Below are 27,606 nucleotides of genomic sequence, written 5' to 3' on the forward strand. Positions count from 1 at the left end.
GATGGATGGATGGATGGATGGATGGGTGGATGGATGGATGGGTGGGTGGAAGAGTGGATGGATGGGTGGGTGGATGGATGATTGGAGTCAAGATAGAGAAAATATATCCTCAGAGGCAGTAGATGGCATTCTATCAAACCTTTCTTAAGATCATTTTATCAAGCTGAAATTAATCATAGTGGCCAAATTTTTTCTTTCCTAAAGTTGTAATTAGTGAAGGCAAAGTTAATTGCCATTAGAGATAAGCATGTGATGGATAACAGCAAGAGGAGCTTGCTTCAGGAGTGTATGAACAAGGCAGACAGAACTAGCACCGTGCTGCTGATTAGCAATTGGCTCCCCGTTGGAGGTGGGGAATCACTAATTTCCAGCACTTGCCAATTTCTGTAGTTTACATATTTCCAACATGAAGAATTTTGAGATCCCAATGTGATGTCACTGAATGGGTATTTGAAAGCAGATGTACACAACTGACTCTTCACCAAAACAAAGCTGTGATAGGCATCCTGGCAGCAAGGTAGCAAAGGTGCACCTTTTTCACACTTTCCTGCAGATGTTTACTGATTCGTGCAAACATTTGCCTGTGTCCTCACAAACATGAGGTGGAATAGGATTTTTAGTTTACACTGATCAAGTGAGTAATACTGCTTATTATCCTTTTAATGTGCATTTCCTTAATTACTACTCTTCTCCTTCCTCTTCAGAATCAACTGGTAGGAGCTTTATTTCTTGTTATTGCTATTTGGGTTTGGTTTGTTGTTCTGGGTTTTTTCATGTATTTATGTATTGTCCGTTACCATTGTTATCACAGGTTAGCGTCAAACTCTGAGATCTTTAATGCTTCAAAGCATGAAATGCTTTGAGGGCCAACATTACTCCATGATAGAAAATTCCATACTTGCTCCCATGCGATGACAGGTTACAGCCAAAACACAGAGGCAGTAGAATTATTGCATGGGATTACCTTCTGCCTGTGTAGCCCATCTCCAGATGTTTCCTTGTGCAAAGCTGAATATTCCACAATCCACAAAAATCCCAAATTTGAAACAGTCATGGCTCAAGCCTTTCAGATAAGGGTTACTCAACCTGTACCAGCATTTGTTACATGGAACTGGGCACCTGCTGGTCACGTACTAGAAATGTATGTCACAGTGTGAGCATAGTGAGAGCACAGAGGTTACAGCTGTAGGAAAGAACCAGACAAAAATGACTGCATTTCTGCATTTGACTTTCAAGTAAAAGGAATCTCAAAGGAATGTAAAGAGAATACTGCTTATGCTTGGAAGTAGCTTGTGCTACTGAAGAAAAGGTAAAGTATTCTGTTGTCCATCTATTATGGGTTGCATCTCGACATCCCCGGAAAGCCTCCTATGCCACAGGAAGTGCTGTGACAGGTGACTGGGTATCACAGGTGGATACTATGAGTTTACAGCTAACTGGGCTGGAGGAGGCGGGTCTGGCTGGAAGAGGTGAGGCACAGGGGCATGCGTGGCCTGGAAGCGTTTTTCTTCTTCCCCGGCTCTTCCTTCCTGCTCTGCTTCCGGTTCACCAGGCTGTGAGCAACTCCCCCATGCCCGCCATGTCCCTGATGTGCCCGTGCCATGCCATCCTGCAGGGATCCAGCCAACTATGGACTGAAACTTGAACCAAAATCAATCTTTTCTGCTTTAGATTGTGGGGGTTGGGTACTGTGTCCTTCCAGTGAGCAAAGTGACTAAGACATCTCCCAGTAAGTGCTAGGGTTTAGGAAGTTAAGTTCAACTAATATCCGTGCTAATGGATAAAAATATATACACAAAAAAAGCGGCAGAATTTTACCTCAGATCAACTTCATTTGTTTTGAGAAACCTAGATGCCTTCTGAAAAATCTTGAGTTATTTTGCTGACGATGAGTCCTGCTTGAGACGCAGAGATGGGGCTGCTGCACAAGGCGGTGGCCCGGCCTCCCAGCCTGTCCCACCCCCAATGAACCGTTCACCTGTTCAGAGCCTGATCAGCTCTCCAGATCTTCCGTCCAGCACCATTTCTGTCTCAGATGCTGCTTTCCGCACAACTAGTGGTTCAAGAAGCTGAAAGGACTGGCAGCCAACAGAGGGGCTGGAGAGAAAATCCAAGGCCAAGGAATGGGGAGGAAACAGAAGAAGCTAAGAAGCAGAGACCCAGACTTTGGGCTCTAGCCTACAGATGTGTTCTGTTTGGACGTCAGAGTGCTTACTTATTTCCTTTCCTTCTCATTTTAGTGAATTCCTTGCTACCTCTTAAAACAGCAAGTGTTCTCATCTATGTTTCTGGCTTTACATAAAAATATGAGCTGGGTGGTAACACAAAGTTCAGATCTCTGCATTGTAACAATCAACGGCAACCAGCTCACTCCAGCAATTCCCAGTCTGCACCCTTCCTCTTGATTCCAGGTTAGCCTCACTCTTTGGCTTTATAAGGAGTTCGCAGCTGTTTCTTCTGCATAAAGAAGTAAGATGGGCTTTATTCCATGCCTATCTGGGACTTCTGCAGATACCTTCACTTTTAATGGGTTTATTTGTGCATATCCTAACTCGAGGGTAACCTAAAGTCAATCTCAAACTCTTCAGTGAATAAATTCATCTACTGAACAAATATTTATTGAGTGCCTCCTCTATAACTGGCATTAGGTAGGAATCAATCTCATTATTTCAGATGTTTAGCTAAAATCTTCCCCCAAGATGACCACTAAAGGGAAAATACTGACTGCAAACAATGGATATTTGATAAAGTGGGTCTTATGAGTAAGACACAAATGCTTTTAATTTTGCATATCCTGGATCAAATTTCAGCAACGTATGATTTTGGCTTTGGTCATCAAATTTAGCACAGCTTTAAAGATTCCAAAATGGTGAAGTAAATGCCATGGAAGATCAAAGTGCTCACCAAAATGAATTTGAATATGTTAAATGGTTGTGATGTTTTCTGAATTGAACTACATACAAGAAAATACAATTTTAAAACTAGATTTGCATACAGAACCTAGGCAGACTGGGTTGAAGGTAATAGACAATCCAAAGCTTTTTCCTTAATGTGTTTCTTTGTTACTCAGAATTTTGGAGGGAAAAGGTGGGTGCAAAGCAAATACACAAGGATAAGTTTCACTAAATCTTGTCATCACTCCCAGGCATCTCTCCAAGGATCCTACTCACGGAGAAGCTCTTTTAAATTTTCTTAAGCCTACATTTCATTCCTGGTTCATTGCGGTAGATATAAGGTGGGAATTATAGAGAGTAAAATGAGATCCACCCAAAAGATCTTCCTCTGGGTTATCATGTGCTATGGTGTGAATGTATATGTTCTTCCAAAATTCAGAGCTTAATCCCCACATTGATGGCACTAAGAAGTGGAACACCTGGGAGATGACTGGGCAGTTTGGTCTCTGGCTTTGTGAATGGGATTGGTATTCATCAAAGGGCTGGAGGGAGGTAGGCAGCCCCTTTTTGCTTTTCCATCCCATTGGCCATGTGAGGATACAGCATTCCTCTTCTCTGGAAGATGCAGCCACAAGGCGCCACCTTGGAAGCAGAGACCAGGCCCTGACCAGACAGCAACCTATGGCAGGCACTTTGATCTTGGACATTCTAGCCTTCAGAACCATGAGAAATAAATCTCTGTCATTTATAAATTACCAGTCTGTGGTATTTTGTTATAGCAGTAGGAACTTCCCTGCGTATTAGTATTTTACAGTTACCATTATGAATTACTGCAAACTTGATGGCCTAAATCAAGGGAAATTTATTATCACTAAAGTTATGGAATCAAAGTGTTGGCAGAGCTGCTGTCCATTCAAAGCTGTGGGGGAGAAGTGTTCCTCACCTCTTCAGCCTCACTGGTTTATGGCTGTGTAATTTCAGCATTTGGTTCCACTCACATGGTTTCTCCTGGGTCTGTGTCTTCCCTTTTGTGTCCAGTGAGTGCACCTCTCTAGGATTTAGGGCCTACCTTGATAACTAGCATGATCGCATCTTAAGATCTTTAACTCAGTTATCTGCAATGATCCTATTATTTTCCCAAACAAAGTCATATTCACCCTTTTCAAATTTTTTTTTAATATTTTGAATTTTTTGGTACCAGGAATTAAACTCAGGAGCTTGTGCTTGCCAGGCAGGTGCTGTGCTGCTGAGCTGTATCCCTAGGCCTTTACCCTTTGTTTTAGTCAAGCTTCCATCCTATCAACTACATCATGTTTCTCTGTTTGAGTTCTTGTGTATATGTTAAAAACATACCAACTTAATCCAATGTAGTACTTATGGTTAATTCTACAAAAGGTTTAGCATCATATCCTTGATCAATCAATAAGCCTCAATTCTTCCATTTATTCTATAGGAAAAATAAACACGATTTATGATACATAATCTGTTTCCTATGGAAGTTTCACATTAGCCTTGCATTCTAATTATAGTGTAAGTCCTCAGAATTCAAAAGCCGTGCCTTACATTTGTATTTTCTACTCAATACCTAAGATAGCCCAATAGATACAGATATGTACTGCATACTGATTTATTGGTACATTGCTTTTGAAAGTGCTCTTTGGCCACGTTCTCTGTAAGGATATTGCCCAGGGTATGAAATACATGGCAGGAACAAAGACAGCTTTTGTACTGGACTTTTCTTTGGTGGCAGTAGATGGGACAAGCATGGCAAACTCTAGGGCAGTGGTGGTGAATCTCTGGCATGAGTGCCACAGGCAACTTTGTTATACTTGAAAGCTGTGAGTGGTTCACTGTCACTGCTCTAGGGTTACAACTACTCCTTTTCCCACAGTGCTTCCTATCTGGGTATTTGCATGGACCTACGGGCTCTCTGGAAGGTGCAAGTAAGAAGAACAAATCTACAAAGCCTGTTCAAGAGCAGAGGGACAAGCATATTACTTAGCAATCTGGACAGAATCCTTTGGGCGCTGTAGTTAGCACTGAGGATTTGCAGATGGGAAATATGTCTGTAGATGATCTTAGTACATCAGCTCAAACTGCTCTGAATGAATTTTAAGGAAGGAAGAAGGGGGAGAGGGAGGGAGGGAGACAACTTTAATTTGAATAGCTATCAGGATCAATAAAAGAATTATTTTTAGGTTCAGAGAATTTTTAGGTGCTCAGAATTTTTTTGAGACATAGCAAGAAATATCAGAGAAATTAACTGAAAATCTTCGGAGAAGTGAAATCTTTGCTCTGGGTTGGCGGTGGTAGGAAACAGAAATTAAAATATCAAAATGTTCTGAGCGGGCTGAAGGCATTTAGTGGCAAAGAAAAATTAATGAAAAACGGAAAATATGTTTGTGAAGAGAAATATAGAGCCTTCGCAATGCAATTATAATATGAATAGCTAGCCAACCTGGGACTGCTGGAGGGAATCATTAGCTCTGTTAAATGAGCATGTGTCTGCTGTGAGAATTAAATAAAGTACCCTAGAGGCATCAGAAGCTGGGTGGGAGGTTGATAGCAATCCTCTTAATGTTTCGTAAATTAGCCAAGACTACCTTTTCCTAAGCTTCTTTGAACCTCAACGGGCGTCTCACGTGGATATTTTTCTCAGAGGTGGAGAAAGGAAGCCTAGTGCAATCATGCCTTTTGTTCATTTTCAGTAGAGGTCATTTAGATTTCCTTAACTCAGGGAAAACATTATCTAGGCAAAGATCCCACTTCAGGTTGAAATAACCCTACTAATCCTAAGCCCTAGATTAGCCCCTGAAAGGTTTCCTTTTAAATCAAGGAAAATTGAAAAATACTGAGCCTTCGGTGAGGCGCTGATTGAAAGGTTGGGCTCCGTGGTTTGCTCTGCACTGGAGACATGAACTCTACTCTCCCTTTTCTGCTTGTCTGGCCAAGGCGGCTCTGAAGGCTCAAGGATTGTTTTCCAACCAAATTGATAGAAAGCCAAAAGAGACCCAGAGCGGCTTCTCTGGACCTTATCTTTTCCCTTAAAATGCCTACCACGTTGTAAATGTGAAACAAATTGGTAAACACTAGATGAGATCCAAGGAAACACACTTCTCTCACCGAAAGGAGTACTTCTGGGATGCGGAGACAGCAAAAGCAACCGCGAGGTTGACATGTGAGCACCAGACATGCGAAGGAGAAACCAAGGGTGGGACCCACCAGCCAGAGAACAAAGCATCCCCTTACTCTCGCGGGAGGCCACCGGCTAGGAATTTGTCCACTAGGTGGCGATTCCTCTCTTAGGTTGGTCCTGTAGCTGGAGAGAGAGCTGGTAAGCCTTTTAGCAAATATGAGAAAGGTATGTGCCAATCCTTTAAAAAATAGTCTTTGTCTGAAAGACAGTGTCAACAGCGACGTGAACAATTAGGACCTGGCATTTAGTGTGAAACCTGAGTGCTATTGTTTGGAAAGATTTCATCTTCAAAGTCTGAATCAGGAGCAGAATTAAGAATTTTGGAGCTGAAAGTCATCTTAGCGATCACCTCACTCATCCTTGCTTTGCAGATGAGGGTGCCGAGAACCTAGCAGACCACATCACTTGCCTAGGGTTACACTGTCACATCGTGACGGGTTCAGGATTGGACAGCGTGTCGCCTCAGTCACCCTGATCCAGGTTCAAAGGTTTCATGAGTGAAAGTGCTTTGTGTCCACACTCAATTCCAAGCACAAAGCTGGTTGCTGAGGATGCAGGAGTACAGCACATCTACCTTTAGCCCTTTCCCCAGGGCAGCTGGGGAAAGAAATAAGCAAACAGGTGGTAGCAATGTGGATAATACATTTAACAATGACCAGGGATTACCTCCGCTTGGTACCCAGAGCAAAATGTGTCGTGAGGCAAGCGAGAGAAGCGAGGAGGCAAAGTCGCATGCGTGGAAGAAGGGCTGGGTTCTCAAGCTCTCAACACAGGGAGCTGAACCCAGGCAAAAGATGGGGGAGGTGAGCCTGTGACTGAGTTAGCCCAGAATCCACAAGTGCCAGAGGGAGGCTGTGCCTTGACAAGGCTTGCTCCAGGACTCATGCTCGAGCCGGATGACTGACCTGGCAACGTCAGAGCCCAGGCGAGTGAGCCCGAGGGCCAGGCGAGGTGAGGAGGAAAACCCTCTGAAGGGAAGCTGTTGATCCGGTAACCAAGTCAGGGCACAAGAATCTGGTTTGCAATTCAATGTCGTCCTAGTCGAGGAGATTCTAATAATATGCTTTTTGCTGGGAGAAGAAATAGTTCCAATGCAGGGACAGCCCAGAATCTGTGAACAAGAACACACAAAGAGAAGTTTATTCATTTTCTTTCTAAAAAATCAATTTTGTATTAGTATGTGTTTGTAGTACATGATGATCACATTCATCGTGGGGAGTTGGTATGTGGACAGAAAGCATCTTAATTCTTTTTACTTCGCCTTCCCTTACCCTTCCTCCCCTCCTTCCATCTCTAGATCTTCATTTGCAAAAGATCTGTCCCCCTGTTTCCTGTGGTTTTTCTTGTATTTTCCTCTCTGAATGCATCCATTCATTATTGATAAAGCAAGGGAGGGAGGGCGGAAGAGAGTTTACTTACCTGACAATTGTACCCAGCTATGATTTTATCCATATCAAAGTGTAACAAAATCAGTATGGAAAACCTTAAAAACCCATGCCCATCACAAGATCTATTGCAGATGAGTCTGTGGGAGTGTCATGGTGCATTTGTGGACCCTTTAGAAATGGAGCTGGCTTGGAAACCCTGTGCTAAGACTAGCTGAGTGTGAACATCAGCTATGTACTGCCAAGAACCGCTTCCAGAACAGAGGGAGCCCTGCACCCGGGAAAAGACAGAAGCGAAAACACAACAGAATTGTCTGTGAGGGAAACAAGCCCTTCGTTTATTTTAGAAAACAGATGCTAGATCAAGCTAATATTAATCCACCCCTACACAAATTTTGCTTCTAGACAAAATTTCCGTTTTCTCTGGGTAGATCCCAGTCTAACAGCGTAACATTATCACAAAGCCAGACAAAGCTGAATTTTTTGTTGGACTAATTAATGCCCATCGTCAATGTTTCACTCAATTAAATACAAATCTTGACATATTATTGACTTTAATTTACTGGGACTGTTCCAGGGGGATGAAATGTGCCATGTATCTTGGTTACTATTTTTTAAAGATACAACTCAGAATATTCCTTTTCTTTTCCAGTGGCATTATTCACGAACAATTCCAGTATGCCCTAAAGATTATGAAAGCCTTGCGATCAAACAGCACTGTTCTATTCTTGACCCCAGAGATGGCTCCATGGTATTTTGTTTTATATGAAGTAATCTTGTTTAGATTTTAGACTTTTTTCTTGTATTATATTTCAAAATTAAAGGTTTTTTTTTTTTTAAATGCTATGGTCTGTGTTTTAGCATTGTGTGGCCCACAAGAAATGTGGTTAATTCAATTCTTTAATTCCATAAGCTTCATTAACAACGCAAAACCAGTTTCTAGATCTCTAGTACTGTAGTGGTTTCTTTTGTAGTAATACTTTAAAGGACAACATTGTAATATATGTTCCCACTGTCTTTTCAGTGATTTGAAAACAGTTCCAAGATATCTGTTTTGCTTTTCTTACACTTCTGGAACCTTCAGTGAAGGAATTCTGGCCCAACTAAGTATATCATGTAAACAAAGAAAATAGTTTTTTCCTTTTGTTTTGTTTTTTTGACATTTAAACTTTATGCTTTAACTTCTCATCTCCTACTCTTGGACATTCCCTCAGAGGATTAAGGTGGAGTTGGTATATTTCTGTACGTGTACTATTCATTCACTTCAGAAAATCAGTTTGACGTTTCTGAAAGCACTTGACAGGACAGGACCTGAGACGCAGGGCTCCGGATCTGTGTTCACGGAAACAAACCTGAGTTTTTAATCCTTTCCTGAATGTTTTGCCAGTTTAAACTGGTCTCCCTGTCACCCTTTGTTCAACTGTGTGTATACATCGCCTCTATAGAGACAATTGTGTGAGCTTACACTGCCAAGTTTAGATCCAATCAAAATTTGTGGTTACTATTTCAAACTGACCTTAAACCTGTGGTGTTTGGGCTTGTTTAATCTTGGCAACATTTATTTCCTGTTTCTAAGAATGAACGATTATTTAACTGAAAGGCTTCCTGCCCATCTAATAGTTCTTAGAAAGTGAGATAATCGTTGTGGGAGTGAATTTAGTAAGCTGAACATTCATGATAATTAAACAAAGCCTGGAAGGATCAAACAAGAAACACGAGGAAGAATTGCTTTATAAAAATCATTTACATTTAAGAAAAGTCTAGAACATTTAAAAATAGATGATGAAAGCATATATTTAAATAGAAAAATCTAGTCCTGAAAAAAATAATCTAGACCTAAATCTGACCTGCAAGGTGTTTTCCTATCATGAAACTCTGTGAAATGATTGCCATTGAAAAGAAAGCTCTTAGGCTAAAAATCAGGATACACAGAGTAAAATTTCATCTGCCAGTGACAAATGACCACATAAGAAATTGCTAACTTTTTGCCAACTGCTAATAACCTAACACATTTCCCACAGGTAATTAGTTATATATATATGCGATTTTAGGACCAAATTGCTTTATTGGGAGAAACAGTATAAATATAGGAAGGAAACGGGTAAGTATCACCATGGTGGCAAAGTGGCAGATGGCTCCAAAAATGTGACCATTAGCAAGCTCCAGGTTCTAGCTGAGCACTGGTGGAGAATAGTGTTATTGTCACTCTCTGTATTGAGCATCTACCCACTCACTCACTTTCTTATTTGTGCTTTAGGTTTAATTGCAAGAAGCAATGGTAGGCATTTGCTTCTGGTTCTAGTGTATTTAAAAAGGCTGGATACATTCACCCATTATAAACAACTAGAAATTGTGACAAAAATATAGTAGTCAATACACTTAAAACCTTGGTCAACAGAAGCCATAGAACTATTATACCAAAGAAAGGAGAAGCAAACCTGTGGGCTTATTACTAGAAGTGCTTTCACGGCCAGAGCATAGGGAGAGGAATCTTACAATGCACACTGCTTTACCTGCTCAAGGGAATGCAATGGAGGTCAAAGTTTGGCCAAGCCAAGGAAGTTGGAATTCAAGGGACAAAGAATGAGAGCGACAGAGACAGAGAACTGAAAGTAATGAACAGTGCTGCTGAGTCTATGGCCACTTCTCTTTTTGACTCTGTGTCAAACTTTCCTACCCCTTGGCATGACTCAGGCTATCGCATTGCTTGCCCAACACTTTCTGCAAATCAGCAGCAGAGACTAAGTTGTATTTGCCCCCAGAATGAGGCGCACCCTGCTTCTATGATGTTCCTAGTGTGGGGGACCATGTCGATGTGATTTACAGATGATCTGGTCTGGGTTTTGTTACAACTTTAGCTGCCCAGTCCAGTTCACCATTGGACTCGGATGCTTTGACGACAGAGCCAAGACCTGTCCTTCACAGGACTTCTCAAAGCTCGCAAGGCCTCTGTGCTCTACAGCCTGTCCACCTGCTTTCTGACTATGTGAAAGAAACACCTTCCCCAGTGCATGAGTGGCAGCATTTGGGTTTGTAGGAAAGCTTTGCCTTCTTGGGCAGTGACTGATCTCTGGAGCCCCAGTCTTTGGAGGGCTGAGACAGCCCATTGAGTGTAGGCTTGAGAGCTCTCTGGAGGCTCTCCTCTTCTGCCCACTTAGCCTCCAGAGGCTGCTACTTTGCTTTCCCAGAAGGCTGGAGGCGCTCAGGGGCCACAGGCTCTTCTGCACTGACTCCAGCCTCCCCCACCCTGCTGTGGGCAGAGCTGGTAGGTGGACATTCGTGCAGAATCTGGCCTTCACTGGGATTTTACACCTGCTCACACTCAAACACTAAAAGCTTGTCAAAAGTTTAGCTGGTTTTTTGTTTTCGTTTTTCTGTTATACTCTTCTCCGGCCAACATCGCCTCCCATGGTTGATTCGGAAATTAAAGTAACCTGCCAACCTCAGTGATACACGCTGTAATCCCAGCTCTCAGGAGGCTGAGGCAGGAGGATCATTGTGAATGTGAGGCCAGCCTGAACTGCATTGGGAAACCCTGTCTCAAAAAGACAAAAACCAGAAAAAAAAAAAAAAAAAGAACGAAAGAAATTGAAGTAACCATAGATCTCTTTTTACCTTAGAAATGGCCAATCACCTTTTGACTTTTAGTTCACCTACTTTCCTTTATGTGTGCACTGCTCTGATTAGTTTTAACATCAAAATTGTATAATTTATCTGGACTGTTTTCAATGGTACGTAGAAGTGATGAAATCTTATGACTCACAGAACTGTACGTAGAAGGAAAAGGCTAAAGTTTAAGTTTTGAAAAAGAGACTCACCAAGTACGTCCTTCAAAAAATCACTTGTATTGCTTTTTGCAAGATTTAACAGCAGTACATGTTCATTATTAAAATTCAAATTAAATCAAAATTACAAAAATCTTGGATAAGACATTGAAAGTTTCTCTTAATCCTACCCCCAGGCATATCACTTGTAAAAGTTAGCCATAGCATTAATCAAAGTAGCACGCACAGTTTGCTACAAATTAAAAAATAATCAGCTTCCCTGAGACTGATTTTAAACACAACTGTGTATGTGGCTTCATACACAGTTATTCATTTCTTCATGCAGTTAGGACAAATGGTGTCTCCAAAAAGAAAAGTCAATGACCTGAAATTGTGGGAGTGAATCTTAACAGCATGCAATGACATGCTTTTTCTCAGCAAGTCTGGACTGCGGCCTAATTTTAGATGACAAAATTTCATTACAGCAAAATAACCTTAGCCACATTTTGACAGAAGATCTGCAGCTGAAGAGAAATGCAGGTTAGCTGAAAGGAGACTATAATCAAATTAAGTCATCCGCTTGATGGATGTGGTGCTGAGAGGATGCGCAGAAGTTAATACCGCCAGACCGTGTGGTTAATTAGAGACGGCCGTGACTGACGCTGAGGAAATAAGAGCCTTGACTTATCTGAAAAAGTGTAGATATAGCAATACCATGGTTACTCCGTTCATCACTCTTAATAATTTTAAAATGGAGTTTATGAATCTCTCTCATAACCTTGCTTATAAGAAAGATTAAATTTAGTACATTCAAAAAATATTTCCAAAAAATACCCCATCAAGATTAAAAGGAATGGTTTCCAGTTGTATAATGGCATGTCCCCATACATAGTTTAGGTTTTAAGACCAGCTGTTCTAAATGCACCCTACTTTCCTCAGGGCAGAAGTTTCACCCCAATAGAATGTCTAACTTCATGGGTATTCCACTGAATTGAATAGAAAATCTGTACAGTTTATACTATTCAATTATTGAGCAGATATTTGTAGACTACTACCACCATATGCGAGGTGCTAAGCTAAGTGCTTTAGGTTCTACTATTGAATAGTAAAAAAAACAAGCGTTGTCTTTGTCTTTGTATTACTTGTACTACCTTATATGCAGAGCACTTCTTTCTGTTTGTAATTGTACATTATTTGTTGTGATTATTAGAATAATATCTGTTCTGGAAAGGCATACATATGATAGAACAACCTGTTCTATGGGAAGATAGATAGGAAAGGCTGCCTTGAATCTGAGCTCAGCAGAAGGAAAGGGGTTAACTTGGGGAGTGGAAGAGTTTTGGCTCTCATGAAGTGAATACTATATACAAAGGCTAAAAGGGCCAAGGCCCATTTTAAGAACTTTAAAAGGAGAGCAGATACAGGGGGAGCTGCGAATGAGTTGGGGTGGAGAGGTGTACAGAGTCTGATCATCTCATACCTTAGGAGACTTCAATGATTCTGCTCTTCATCCTGAGAGCAACAAGGATGAGTTAGAGGAGGCTGGTAGAGGGGATGCTTAGGACAGTCGGAGAGCGACTTGACCAGAACAATATTTGGGAAATGTTGAAAGGGGCCAGGGTGAGTGCTGGAAGAACAGCTAGTATTCTATTCTCAGTAGGGTTGGTGGGAGGTAAAATATTGTCTGCAAAGAATGGGGAAAATCCGTGATCATACGAAACATGTAGGGGGTAAAACTGGCAACACTTGATAAATCTGATTTCATGGGTGTGAGAAAGTAGAAAGTACTGAAGACTGGCAGGTGTGGTGGTGCACGCCTGTAATTCCAGCATTTGGGAGGCTGAGGCAGGAGGATCATTGCGAGTTTGAGCTACAAAGTGAGCTTGAGGTCAGCCTGAACTGCACAGTGAGACCCTGTCTCAAAAAAGACAAAAAGAAAAGAAAAGATTAAAGATTGCTTTTGGAATTGTAGCTTGCATGATTAATTGCCTGGTGATGTCTTAGCTGAGATGCGAGGCACTGTGTAAGGATGAATGCTCAGAAGTTTGGAGACAGAGGTCTGAAGAATGAAGGTATTTGCAGGATCTAAGTGGAATTGTCAAGCACGCAATTGGATTTGTAGGTCTGGAGTTTAGAGGAAATGCTCAAATTAGGTAAATAGTAATAAGCTAGATACCTAAAGTCTGGAGATTGATGAAATTAGGGCAGTGAGCTCCAACATTTGTGGCACCAGAGACTGGTTTTGTGGAAGACTGTTTTTCCATGGACAGCAAACAGGTATGGTTTTGAAATTATTAAAGTGGATGACACTTATTGTGCACTTTACTTCTATTATTATTACATTGCAATATATAATGAAATAATTATACAGTTCATTATAATGCAGAATCAGTTGTACAAGTGAGCCACACATGGACCAAAATGAGTGTCAGGTCCTGACGTAAAAGCAGCCAGCAGATACAGCTGCACAATCGAAGCTCCTCAATTCACTTGCCACTATAAGGCCTGGCCAAACATGCAGATTATCACTTGACACTGCCTGATGGGGCTTCAATCTGAGTCTGCAAGTAACTGATTTCTCCTGCAGTTTCTTTTGACTCTGTGCAGTCAAACCTCTCTGTATCTCAGCTGCTGCCCAGCACTAGCGTCACTGCCTCAGCTCCACCACATCATCAGGCACTAGATGCTCACAAAGACTTTGCAATTGAGATCCTTCACATGCACAGCTCCCAGCAGTGTCCATGCACCTATGAGCATCTAATGCTGCTGCTGATCTGACAGGATGTGGAGCTCAGGTTGCAATATGAAGCAGCTGTAAATACAGAAGAAACTTCCTTTACTTACCTACACCTCACCTGCTGTGTGGCCTGTTTCCTAGCAGTCCGTGGACTGGTGACTCAGGGGTTGGGGACTCCAGGGTTATGGGGAAAATGCAGAGTAATAAGGCAAAAAAACTCCTATGGTTTATATTTGAATCACCGCAAAACCCGATGTGTCTCCTGCTGCGATGCCCTCGAAGGACATGCCACTCCTATAGTATTTCTCTCCCAAAGCCATTATCTAAGTCTAAATTCAGCAAGCATGAGACAACAATTAAAACAGGTCTATATTTTTCAGAGTGGAGCTCAAGGAAATGAAAGGAGGACACAAGAACTGCTCCAGATTCAAGAAGTCTAAAGAGATGTCACACCTCATGGCAAGGCAGTGCATGATGCTGAGCTGAACCCTGACGAGTACAAGGAAAAGTGGCAGGTGGCACATTAACCACAAGTGGCATTAACCATAAACCATTTACCACTAGGTCATAAACCCCAGACGCAGAATGTCCCCTGCTATATTGAAGGCAGGTGTGTTCACTACTATATACCTTGTGACCCACACCTTCATCCTTTGACACTCAAGAAATATTTTCTAAAATACTAAATGCATGAATGCAGAGTATGCCCTTCATGAGCTTTTGGATCTTGTTGTCGTTTATCCCATTTTCTGAACTTGACTGATTTGCTAATAAATTCCTTTCTGTCCCTGGACGTGGTTGGTCTCTGGTCCATTTTGTGAACTTCTTGATTCCTGAGAATTGATTACAAATGGGGAAATTACAAATGCTTAGCCCTTGCTGATCCTCTCACTGCCTGCTGCTTCCTCTCCTCTCCATGACTAAGCCCCTGGCTTTCTTGCCCAGAATCACCCATGGACACACCCACAAGATTGAGAAACTCACCCTGACTCCTTATCGAAAGTTCATCGTCCCAGAATAGCTGAGCAGTTTCTCCTCCGACAGGTCACTATGGTTGCTGACCTCCAAATTTCCAATGCCTGGCCCTTCCATAGTCTTGGCCTGGAGATCAGCATGAAAACATTTTCATTAAAAACTATGTCAGCATGTTGGTAGCTGATACTGGCTTTTGTTCCTAATAGATAGCGATGCCATTTTTATTGTTGTTAGTACATGCTACCAGCACTGAACTATGTTTTAGGCTTGGTATATTCTTGAGCATAAACGCACCCATAATGTCTGATGTATGTGAATACATTTACTCTGCATGTATCACACTTCACAGTGACATTAATTGACCTCATAGGTTTCTTGTCTGCAAAACAGAAAGTAGTGAGGATTAATGAATAGAGCTTCTACTATGTTTTATTTAATTGTGCTACAGTAAAGGGTCTGAATCTCCAACTGAACAGACAATTTATGCTTCATTAAACTTCGTCTCATTTTGCACTTCAGGTACTTTGATTAGATGGCAGCTGTATGTTGAATGGCTCATTCAAGCATGACAAGAAACCAGCGATATGTAGAGAAGCAGGAGAATTAAAGACACCCTTTGCATCTGGAAGACACTACCTCTTACTTCTTATAATGCTGAACTGAACTCTGTGGCTCATAAATATTCATAAGTCTGAAAAGAGTGTCTTAGATAAATGAACAAACATCACAGAAATCCTTGATGGGAGGCTTAACTAATGCTTCAGAATTAGAAATTAATTTTTACAGAACTGAAATATTTGTCTTGGTTGGCACCTTTGAGGATTATGAAGCTTATAGACCTATTTATTTTTAGACACACTGTGTATAGAATATTAATCCATTAGTGATTAAACGTGATCCAACGACATAGAAGCAAAATAATGCTTGCAAGATGCAAAGCTAAAAGATTTTATTTCCTTAAGTTGAATGATACACTCTACACTGGGATACTGTCTTTGAAACAAGTTTAATTTTCATTCAAGTATATAAGCTATGCTTTTACATACGTATATGTATATGCACACATAAAAAGGCTTAAATATGCGGGGATAAGACTTTCTAAATTTATTTTACCATTTTCATAACTTTAAAAAGAATCTGACAGTCTGTGTTTCATTGATGAAGAGCTAAGACAGTCAAATTTGTCTCTCTTTGAAGATAGCCAAGTACTGAAAATGTAACTGGCTTCTTTTAAATATTTTAAGTATTAAATACTTGAAGATGTTTGTCATATTCACAAGCCAATAAACTCATATGAAATGATTCTTCCCACTCTTACTTCATGGACATAATCTTGATCCAAAGCGCACCCTTCTTTACTGGATGTTTGTACCCCTTACTGAAAAAAGGTTCCCATCTTTCCTGTGGTTCTTTTATCGCATTGCATGCTGTCCGGTAAAATACTTTCCTCCTTTTTCTTTCTAATCTGCTGAAATCCCAGGGTCTTGAAACTGACCTAGAAGCTATGATTATCTTTGCATGTATATTTTCTTTCTCAAGATGGAAATCAGAGGTTTTAAAGCCAGTTAGTCCTGTTTCCCAGTGGTGCAGATTAACTCCAGAAGAAATTCAATGAGACTATGGAGACTTCAAAGAAAAGATGGAAAAGCTAGAGATGCCCACAGAAGAGGGACCCGGGGCACTCAGGGTCAAGCCCCATCAGATGGATTTAGTAATCCAGCCACAACTTGACGCTGTCTCTGTCTTGTCTCTATGGGCAGGCAGACAGGTTTTATGAAAATGACTTCTTTGGTTTAGTTTCAATCTTGCATGCGCAGCAGTCCTCTGAACACTGGTGTGAGGCTCTCTCATTCCTTTTCCAGCACAGGTGCTCTGGCTCTTCCCCGCCCGCCCTGCCCATACTCTCCTTGTCGTTAAAAGCAATGAAAATCCCTGCTCTCCATTTTTATTTGACTTCCCACACTGCTCCTAACCATTCCCCAAACACAGATGGAAGGAGACTCAGGCTCTTCCAAGGGTGAATGTTTTACAAGATCTCTCCCCTTTAAATATTTTGAATCATTCTTCTGTAAATAATTCTCCCTTTTAGTGATCCCTGCTCCCACCACCACCAGCACTACCAGGAATTGATCATTTCGGAATCTTGCTATGTTAGTAATGATAGCTCTCCCATGACAAAGCGTACGCCCATAGAATAGCCAAGTACAAGGCTAAAAAATCAATCACCTCTGATCCAAGAAAAGATGCAGACGTGAAACTCATAAAATGGTCCCTTTAATTATTTATCACCCACAATTTTCGAGCTTCACTGCTGAGCCAAGAAAGCTGTGGCCAGCACACGTTCAGAGGTGGGTGATCGATTTTGACCTTGTGCATGTAGACCTGTTGTGAGGATGCTGTCGATTCACAGGGACCTTGAAACCAAGCAGGTTTCCCTTTTTCAGGAGAGGGCCCACTCTTCTTTGTCAGAGTGAGTATTCCAACCTGAAATCATACAAATGCCTCTCCAGCACAACCTCCAAGTTATAGACGGCATTTACTTAGAAAGGTAGAGGGGGATTAGTGAACAGGAAGTACACGTGTAAGATTAAGCAGAAATCTGCATAACTAACCTCACCATCTTCAACTGTAGAACAAGGACGACAGACTAGAATCAACTGTATGCTTCCTTCTAATGCTAATGTTTATCCTTTTATGATTTTCCAAATGTTTTTAGTTCTCTGGAAAAATTGTGGTGCCTTTAGTTTAAGCAAACATTTTGCACACAAGGCCCACCTTCAAAATGTTTGATTAAAAGTTAACTATTCTCATTAAAATAAAGTTTCTTCCTTTCTTTCCTTCCCTCCATCCTTTTCTCTTCCTAAATCCCTTCCTTCTATTCTTTCAGAAAATAGCTCCTTAAAATGACAGGCTTTGAGGTGAAAATTGCATCATTTAAAATTCAGACAGATTTGAGGTAAATACAATGATGTAAGGTAACACATGTTATCTTATACCAAGAAGTGTTAGTCTCTTTGAGACTAGAATATACTACCTCTAAAGATGATATTTAAATTTATTTTCATATTCTTCTTGTAACTCATGCGTGACAGGGTCTTATGCACACACATACATACTTCTCTTCCTCTCTGTGTATGTTTCTATTTGTATATGAAGGAAGTATAAATATATTTAGTAATACCACTAATATAGATTGTATGCACATACACACATACAAACATGACATCTGAAATCCATGCACTATGAGACCTGATTTCACTTGTAATATGTTTTAATTCCTATCCTATAGATATATCTATTAAATATTTAGCACTGAAGCCCACATTTATCAATCTGCATCAAGTTGTTTATCAGACCACCCTCCATTACATAAAAATGAGTATATCTCAGATAATAATCTAGTAATTATATAGTAGATATCTCTTGATAGATACATTGCTACCCAAAAATCTATTTCACATGTATATATGTATGCTTTCGTATACAGTATATAATAAACAGGTACATAGAACAAAAATTCAGCTCCCACATAATAGAAATGTGTCTACACATCAGTTTATGTCATAGCGATAGCACTATAAATACATAGATCTAGAGGGATCAGTGAATCAGGTTTCATGGGTGTGGTTCCAGCCTCTTTCTTCTGGAACAAGCCTCCTGTGCACACACATGACTTTTTCCTGCGCGGGTGCACCCTGCATTCATATCTTTGTTCGCCACTCATTTCTGAATGCACCTCTTCCAGGCATGAAGTTGGAGTGCATTTCCTCTGCAGCCATCAGGAGCTGCGCAACCAGCTTGGCCCCTGGAATGTGAGCAGAGGCGCTGCACTCGGAGCCCAGGGGCAAGTTCTGAGCCAGGATTCTGCACATCGTGTCCCTGTTGCTGTGGGGACTGTTAAGCACGCACTGACCTGGAGATTCTGTCAGGCCTGATTTCTGAGTGGCCCTGAGACACAGAGACTCCTGCCAAGCTGTTTTAGGCATGTGGCACTGACAAATAATGTACTTCATTGGGCAAAAGCACTGAGATATAGGTGTCACGTGTTAGTACTGCATAATCGTATAACCAAGTCCAGGGGCTGGCAAAATTTTTCTGTAAAAAAACAGATACTAAATGTTTTAGGCTTTGCATGACATGTATCATCTCTGACAGATATTACTTTTTCTTAATAAACCTTTAAAATATTTCTAGTTTTCGTACTATACCAAATAGGTTGTTGGCCAAACTGGGCCTGTGGTCCACAGTTTTCTAATTTTCATCTCAGGGTATCCTTAGAAATAAAAAGAAGAAATGAAGATGTAACTATTTTGAAAACAAATTATGATATACACTATCCAAACTGTTATTATTATTTCAGCTTAAACAATGATTTAAAGCAATACTTCCACACAAAAATGGGTAAGAGGAAATAAATGTTCTCCACTGTATCTTCTTTATTTTCATATAGATAACTATTTCAAAAGGAACTTTTCCATGTCATAGCCCAATATTTTCCAAGGTGTGTTTTTGATCCCATTATGATCACAAGTACACACACACACACACACACACACACACACACACAGTGGATCTTCAGCTAAATAAATTCTGCATACCATGTCCATGGAATCCTTTCTATCCATACACACTGTAATTACCAGTACTCAGAACAGGCTTTGGGAAGCCGTATTTGCTTCTGTCTTGGTTCCGAGCTCTTTGAAGTTAAGCTGGGTAATCATGCTGACCAGTCTAACGTAACCTTTTCTTCTTTCCAAGGTGTCTGCTTTTGCTCAGCCTTATGATTCAGCCCTAGGTTCTGCAAAATCTCTGAACAATCCACATGGCCCCATGGGTTTGAACTCCTCCAGCTTTTGATCATGATAAGAATAATCTCATGTTAATGTCTGAAACTACAACAAATGCAAGTTATCTTGGTTTCAAAAGAAATACACTCAGGAGAAAGCACTAGAAGGTTGAGTCGGAAAATGATTTCTGGTTGGTTACTTGCTCCTTTAAATTTCCCAGACCAGTTGTTTCATGAGAATTAAAAGTATTTGCAGTAGCACTCTCTGAAGAATTTAAGACTTTTGAAAGCAACAAATGTGACTCCACAGAGACTTTGTCATCTGCGATAGACATTATGTTGCATTGGACTGCTTCACTCTCATGTGATAATCATCTTTCTTTGCTATGTTATCCAAATTTTATTCACTTAGCAGCCCCAGAATGAGTAACAAATGTTTTCCATTTAGGATCCCATTACAATGTTCTAAGTTAGCAAATCCAAGAAAAGGAGAATTATGAGACAATAAAGAAATTAAAGGCTAAATTAAATATATTTCATATGTATTGCAGAAATGCACATACACACACATTATAACTGAAAGAAACTTGAGAAATATAAACCTCAGAATTACCAAATGTCACGCACATGGTGATTTGCCATAAGAAAATGCAGTGAGGGAGGAGTGATAGTGTATGATATTTAAAGTGGCATGTAATGTTCCATTCTGCAAATAGAAATTCCTTCCATCTAAAATGATCTAGAACCTATGCGCTCCATCCTTCCTAACCTGAGTCATCTGAATCAAAGAGTTCAGGAGCATTAACCCACTCTGATCTTTTGTGCTTTCATTTAAAGAGTATAGACAAAGTAGACTATAGATAATAATTCAAGCTATAGAATAAAGGTACATACAGATAATATATATGAAAGTGCTTCCCTTGTGACTGACATGGTTACATTGTGTGTTCCCTAGTGTGGTGGTGAATTGGGCCACTTCATGTGTTGGAACCAAATTATCAGTGATTCCAACTTCACAGATCTTAATTGTTCCTTTAAATCTGGGATTCTGTGGCAGGATCTCAAGAATAAAGATGAGTTCTTAAGATGCATTTGGGTTAAATTAACAGAATGTCAGCTTCAAACAAACTTAAACTACGACACAATGTGTTTGTCCTACAAAAACGAAGTTACAGGTAGTGTGGGCTTGGTACTGACAGGTCCAGCAGCTGAAGACCTCCATGCTCCGGGCCTGTCCCTTTCTCCTCTGCTGTCCCCGGGGGTGACTTCACTCCCAAAACTTTCACCCTTGTGGGAGAGAAGATAACTCCCTTCAGCTTGGGACAAGTGTGTTCATTGATCAGGACTGGGACAAGTTAGGTCACACATTCCTGAGCAAAAGACAGCTGGGGGAAGGTTGTTTTCTGATTGGCCGAAGTACTGCTTTTTCAATCAGTACTGGAAAGGGAAGTGGAATTATCATAAATGACCCAGTCAAATCAGAACCTGCCGTGAATTAGGGTCCCCTCTCAGAACCACACAGCAGCTTAACAGTGGGGGGTCAACTTTTACAGTTTTCTCTCTATGACCAATTTCTAAAAGAGGTATAGAATTTGTTTGCTTCTGAGCTCTGAGCCTGATTCAGTCTCCATGCCACCTTCAAAAGCCAGCGATCCACTCAATTTTGAATCAGGAATTTGTAATGTGATTTGATAAATATCTTCTCTCAGTTGCTTTACCTAAAACAGTCATACAAATTATCACAGGCCAAAAAAACCTAAAGTATTTCTCTTAAGTTGAGAGTTTCAGGCCAAATGAAAGCATTTTTTTTTTCTTTAGCTAGGACTCATACCAGTAGCACTCATCAAGACAGCAGTCCACAACACCAATGGATATGTCACAAGTTCAATGTCAACAAATTCAAAAGACTTTGGCTAAACAATTGATTTAGACAGGTGATATTTTAGGGTAAGAATCATCATGTTTGATTTTCAGGTCTGTCTGTGTGACTTTCAGAAAATTATTTTTGTGCAGCTCACTTTGCTGCAATGTAAGATGGAAATAACGATAGTATCGGTTCATAGGACTGAGGTGAGGATTAAATGATTCAATATATGCAAAGCATCATTTAATATATGATGGGCCTTATAAGACACTATACAAATAAGGGCTAATTTACTACTTTCATTTTTTCTTCTCTTCAAAGAGGTGAACTATCTCTGGAGGATGTGGCAGACCTCACAAGAAAAATACCAGAGCTTTTGCTTTATGTGTACTTTCAAAATATCTAAAATAATTTTTTAAAAGAAACTATACTGCATTTTAGAAAACTGTGATAAGATTTGTAGGGAACATAAATCTGGAAAGACACATTTCATGCAAAATGGTGGAAAGTTAATGCCTCAATTGTATGTTTCTCATGAATAAAACCTTCAGAACATGTTCATGCCAAGGTCCAAATGTAAGAAAGAGTCCAATTTGTTCAAACAGCATTCGGGTGAGATTTTGTTGGGTGCTTATGAATTTATGAACTCTGAAAAATACAAAATTAACTGAAATCTCTTCTTCTACCTGTTATGGAATAACTGTGCCCATATAACTGCTACTTTTAAACTATTCTTTTTACCCTATACAGTTGTACCTACATTCATAAACTTAATTCTTTCCACAATTCTGGTTGCAGTGGAAGGAATTCTGTGACCAAAATCATAGCGAAAATGAAGGTCGTGAACTGAGGTGCCACTGCAGTTTGGGAAGTCTATGAGTGATTTGTGCTCCTCACTAATAACATGAATCTTAATGTTATTTCAAATTTGTGTTAATGATACTTAGTCAATTAATGATCGAAAAACATAACAACTAGGACACTAACATAGGAGCTTTGCATAGCTTGCTGAAAGAATGAGGCCAAACTCAGACAGTCTATAGAAGTATGACATGGTCTAGTTTGAAAAGTTCTGTTCTCAAACCAGTCCACCTCCAGGCAGTTTCCTGGGGACTGCAGGCTTTTGAGGACACAAGAGAGAACAGAAAAGGGTGAAGAGGTACAGCCTGCATTTACACAACTGTCAGGAAATGACACAGGGCTGCCTCTTGCAGAGAGACGGTGGACCAGTGGAGTCACGAGCAATCACAACCATTGCAGGTTTTTGAGCCTTTGTGTGTGCTGATAGATGGCTCACACCATTCGTTTGATTTAATCTGCACAGTGCCATGAAAAAGAGGTATTTTGTCTCTTTTCCAAGGATGAAGAACATGAAGCTTTAAAGTTAAAGGTACTTAGTTAAAATCACAAAGATAAAAGCTAGTAGAACTATGCAAGATATGGCCCTCTTCAGTGAAGGATGGGTAAGTAGAGGGCTGCAGGGCTGCAAAAGTGACCACTTGGTTTAATAAGGAGTCCAAGTTGCTTTCCAATACTTGTAAACTGCACTCTGTAGGTGTTATATTTGAAATATCCATCAAAAGCAAACAAAAATGTTTTCAATTTAAAAATATAAAAAAGTGTCTGAATTTGTTGGAGGAAACAGAACAACCATGGTGACTGGGATAGCAATAGATATTTTTGAAAATTTACAAGGGACAGGCAAAGTTACATGTAATCCTCCCAAGGACACAAGTATGAGGGAGAATCATTTTATTCTCATTCTGCATGTGAACATGAAAGGCTAAATGATATCCCCCAAGATTATACCTTTCTCAAAAGGGAGACCCAGAACTTCAGTAATCTCTGTATGAGATCAAAACCCACAGTATCACTGAGATACACTGACAAAAATTAAACAGCAAAGTGTTTACATAATCTGCTAGATTTCTGATAAAAATTTCACTCCACTCCTGGTTATTCTATCTAAATTTACCCTCCCAGTTTAGCTTTCAGAATAATTTAACAATGGTTTCATGGCATAATGCATTACACCTCTACTGAAAGCCTTTTATGAAAACAAGAGCGAGAAGTACAGGGAACGGAGTGTGCAAGATTCCCCTCAATTCTGAACTGGATGCAGATTCTCAGCTACCTTTGTTTTTCATTTGATTGGTAAAAAGTCATGATTTTTTGATACTTCCCGTAAGATACTTACATCCTGTGTAAAATGCTTTGATTTACCTGCAGCATGTCCTGTAGACATTCAGCCATAAAAACAGAGAACAATACGAATTAAATTGTGTCGCTTGTCCAAAAGCATGTCTCTTTGATCACACCTTCTTAACGAATAGCAGCAGACAAACTACGCAGCTAATAAGTTATTTTAATGGGGTGATGTAAGGGTGTGTGAACTGTTACCTCCAGGGAGAGTGAGTGACAGATTCCAGTCCTCATTACCGCTCAGATTAGTCTCTGAGAATTCATTAGTGCCCAATGTGGCAGCTCTGCTGAGTGCCCTTAATTTGGAAGACGAGACAGGAGGCCTATGTGCCCACGATGCTCTAAAGACAGATGATCTGGAGTTAAAGGCTTTTAGGGCAAAGGACTCTCTTGAGGAGAAGGCAATTATTCATCGAGCTTTTCACACCATTGGTGACAGCCCTCTTCCCTTTAGTCTTTGTCAGCAGGTACAATGGAAAATAACAGAGGACTTACCAGGATTTCACTGGAGGAGGCAGGTTTAATGCAGCGTGTTTCAAATGTGTAGTCCTCCATGCGGCTTATCTCAATTACAAATGACTTTTGATTTTACAAAAGGGTGACAGCCTGACATAGCATAGAAAAGTGTAATTTGTTAATAGTTCTAATTTTCATTTTTTGTCAACAAAAAATAGGGGATGGGGAAAAAAGAAGTAGCAAGATATATTATGTACAGGTACAAATGCCTTATGATGAATGTTATTATTGTATATATGTAAAATGTACCAAAAAATTGTATTGCTTTCAAAAATAAAAATTTAAAAATTTAAAAATTCTATCCTTTTCACAAAACCACCAAGAAAACTTGCTATTGATTGATTTTAAAATTCTGTATATGCTATTTCTGGACATGTAGTAGAGGGTTTTTTTTTATACACTGCATAACAAACACAAAAAATATTCTGACTCCTGGGTAGATAAAGGTCCAATGAGGTACTGTTCACACGTTCTCAAAAATCTCTCAAACTTGTATTTATAGCCTTAGGCAAGAAACATGTTTTCCATCCAAGCAATACCCATAAAATAGAGACACAGATAGAAGTGAAGCTAACTTCACAGTACCTGTGGTGAACTCTCACCTGTCATCAGCGGATTAGCATGTTGTTAGCAGGTAGAAACGAATACAATGGGGGCATTGTCTTGAAGGGGTCGTCTCCCTGCCTGGCTCCTCCTTTTGTACACTGCTTCCTGGCTACCGTGGGTTTAGTACATTTTCTTCTGTCAAGACCTTCTGCCATCCTATTTTTCCCTTGGAGCCTCTTGGTTATGGACTGAAACTGTAACCCAACATCAACCTCCTCCCTTAAGTTTTGGAGGTCAGGATTGTGTTTTAACAGTGCAAAAATGACTAAGACACTGATGACTGTGGTTAATATACATCAATTACTTAATATGTGCCAAGCCCTACTCTAAGTGCTTTACATGTATAAATAATAGCAGCCATCTCATGCGGCTGTCATTAAGATTAATTTCACTTAATCCTACCAGCAGCCCAAAATGGTATGCTAAAACTATTTCTGTTTTATAGTTAAACAGAGCCAGATACAAAAAGATTGGGTGACTTACCCAAGGACACACAGCTTACAAAACCCAAGCAACCTGTCTCCAGAGTGTGAGCTCCTAAGCTTTCCTCCTGACTGACCGATGAGCAGTGATCAGCTCTAGCTGATCAGCTCTAGCACCCAGGGCAAGGTTGGTTTCTTCCAAAGCAGACACAGTAAAAAATATCAAATGCTTTGAAAGACTAAATCATTCATTTTATGAGCTATTTAATTCTCATAACATGCTCATACTTGCCTTAGAGTATTTTATTTGATGTGTAGAGATAGCCTTCCCTATTACACAACACCAACACTGAGAATTGTGACATAAGAATCTTTTGTTTTCTTGTTTCAGGATTTTGTAAAGTTAGTGACAAACATACCTTTTAAGAAATTAGTAATGATTTACTTTTTAATAAAATCAAATCAAGAAATAGACGAATAGTTAACAACTCAGTTTGCTAAGATACCACCAAGGTGACAGAGAAATACATTTCCCAGTACAAAAGGGGGTGGTTCCAGGGTGGGGGAAGGAAAGGTGGGATGATTTTACCAGCAGAATCTAAAAGACCAACACCAGGTTGGAAGAGGGTGGCCATTTAAAAAGCCAGGAGCTAGAACTACAAGTTGACTGCAGGACTGCCTGAAGGACAGCAGTGCAGTTTCTCAAGCTATGTTGTATGTGACTTTCTCCCTTTGGCTCCAAGGACCAAAAACTTGAGACTTTCTCCTTTTCATCCCCTAAGTTAAAATTTAGTCTGAGGTGTGTGCGATGATGAAATTTCTTAGAGTTTGTGTTTGAGAGAAAGCTGGTGTCCACAAATACACAGTTTGCCTCTTCTACTTGGAACCAATGCTAAGCTACATTTCCCAGGCTCCGGATATTCTGACCAGCTCTGTGTGAGAAGAGGCTGTGTCTAGTCTGCCCTCTGCTCTCTTGCATCCTGTAATGGTTGATACCTTGTGTCAGCTGGAGAAGTTTAGAAGTCTAACTAAGGGACGCAGCAGGGAGCCAGAGTTTTCACTTTGTAAACATCCTCATCCTGTGCAAGAGGAGGGCATGGAGTTTATATGGGTGCTACACCTGCCCTGAGTGGGGGCAGCCTGCTTACAGTGTAAGAGAGAAAAAGAGGCTTCCTCTCCCCCTTATGCACTTGCTGCTTTTGGTGTCTTCTACCGCCTTAAACTGCTGCCCCTGTGCCCTGTGCCACTCTGCCTTGGAGCCAGCTGATTATGGCCTGAAACCTCCACACACTATGAACTAAATAAACTTTTTCTTCCTTAATTTTGGAGTTGGCTATTTTGTCCCAGCAAGGAGAGAAAAGTAACTAAGATACATCCTCTGTTCTACATCTTGACCCACCAGCTAGATGGCATGGGGCAGTTCTGTGTGGAAGACAGGAGTTAACTAGATCTCCTGATGACTAGATGTGGCAGTGTCACTTTGATAACCTGCACCAGACAGGGACAAGAGAAAGCAAGAAGCATTCCTTGTACTGGGCTGAGATTTTTATAGGTAAATAAATAAATAAATAGATAGATAGATAGATAGATAAAATGTCCCAAAGAAGTAAACGAAAAAAGCTGCTGATAGCAGCTACAGTTACTCATTTGGATTAAAACAGTGCTGGAATCCAAACACTGGTGAAAACTTACCTTTACATAAGGCATGGTAATTTCTGTTTAATGATGTAAATTTGGGGAAAGGATGTGTGCTGAACGTCCTTGGATGCACAAGTCCAGCTGATCTTCCCAAGGGTCCTGACCTCCGGCAGAGCAGAACGCCTGGTCTGGGACTTCTCTTCCCACACACCTGCTGGAAGCTGGGGGTCTCCCTTACCCTCCCCTGGACAGCCAGAGGCACCTTGGGCCACACTGAGAGTCAGGTTGTGACCTGGTAAACCACCTGAATTCTCAGGCTGGGTCACTTTGCAATTTTCTTACAATATCTGAGTCCACCTTCCTTATCTGTTATATCAGGAAAAAGCACTTCCAGATAGACATTTTTTGAAGATTAAAAATTAATTTAAAATGAAGTTTGGCACATTGTTTTAAATTTACATGGCATTTGCTCAGTCTATGTTAGCTACTGCTATTGTTATTATAAGAACTTTTATCATAACATTTTCCCTCTTACCTGGAACATTAAGACTTATTATAATTCTTGTTTCAAGGGTAGGGACCTTGTCTCCTTTTTCTTTATCATGCAGGAAAGCTTGGGGC

At 40.4% G+C, this 27,606-nt stretch overlaps 1 long non-coding RNA gene across 4 annotated transcripts; it reads right to left on the reverse strand.

Annotated features, from left to right (window-relative positions):
• Positions 1-17: 17 nt before the first annotated feature.
• LOC102009839 lies at positions 18-27,606 on the reverse strand. Of its 4 annotated transcripts, XR_001233545.1 has the most exons (6): positions 27,040-27,606; positions 24,299-24,409; positions 17,178-24,144; positions 15,246-15,330; positions 14,961-15,077; positions 18-7,201 (listed from the first exon to the last, which is right to left on the reverse strand). It is a non-coding gene; the product is annotated as an uncharacterized LOC102009839 (long non-coding RNA). The 4 variants fall into 4 exon arrangements; XR_260585.2 differs by lacking the exon at positions 27,040-27,606 and having other exon boundaries at positions 17,178-19,224; positions 24,299-24,469; XR_001233544.1 differs by lacking the exon at positions 27,040-27,606 and having other exon boundaries at positions 24,299-24,469.

Source organism: Chinchilla lanigera, unplaced genomic scaffold (genome assembly GCF_000276665.1).
Source record: "Chinchilla lanigera isolate Chin_1 unplaced genomic scaffold, ChiLan1.0 scaffold00017, whole genome shotgun sequence".
Lineage (NCBI taxonomy): Eukaryota > Metazoa > Chordata > Mammalia > Rodentia > Chinchillidae > Chinchilla > Chinchilla lanigera.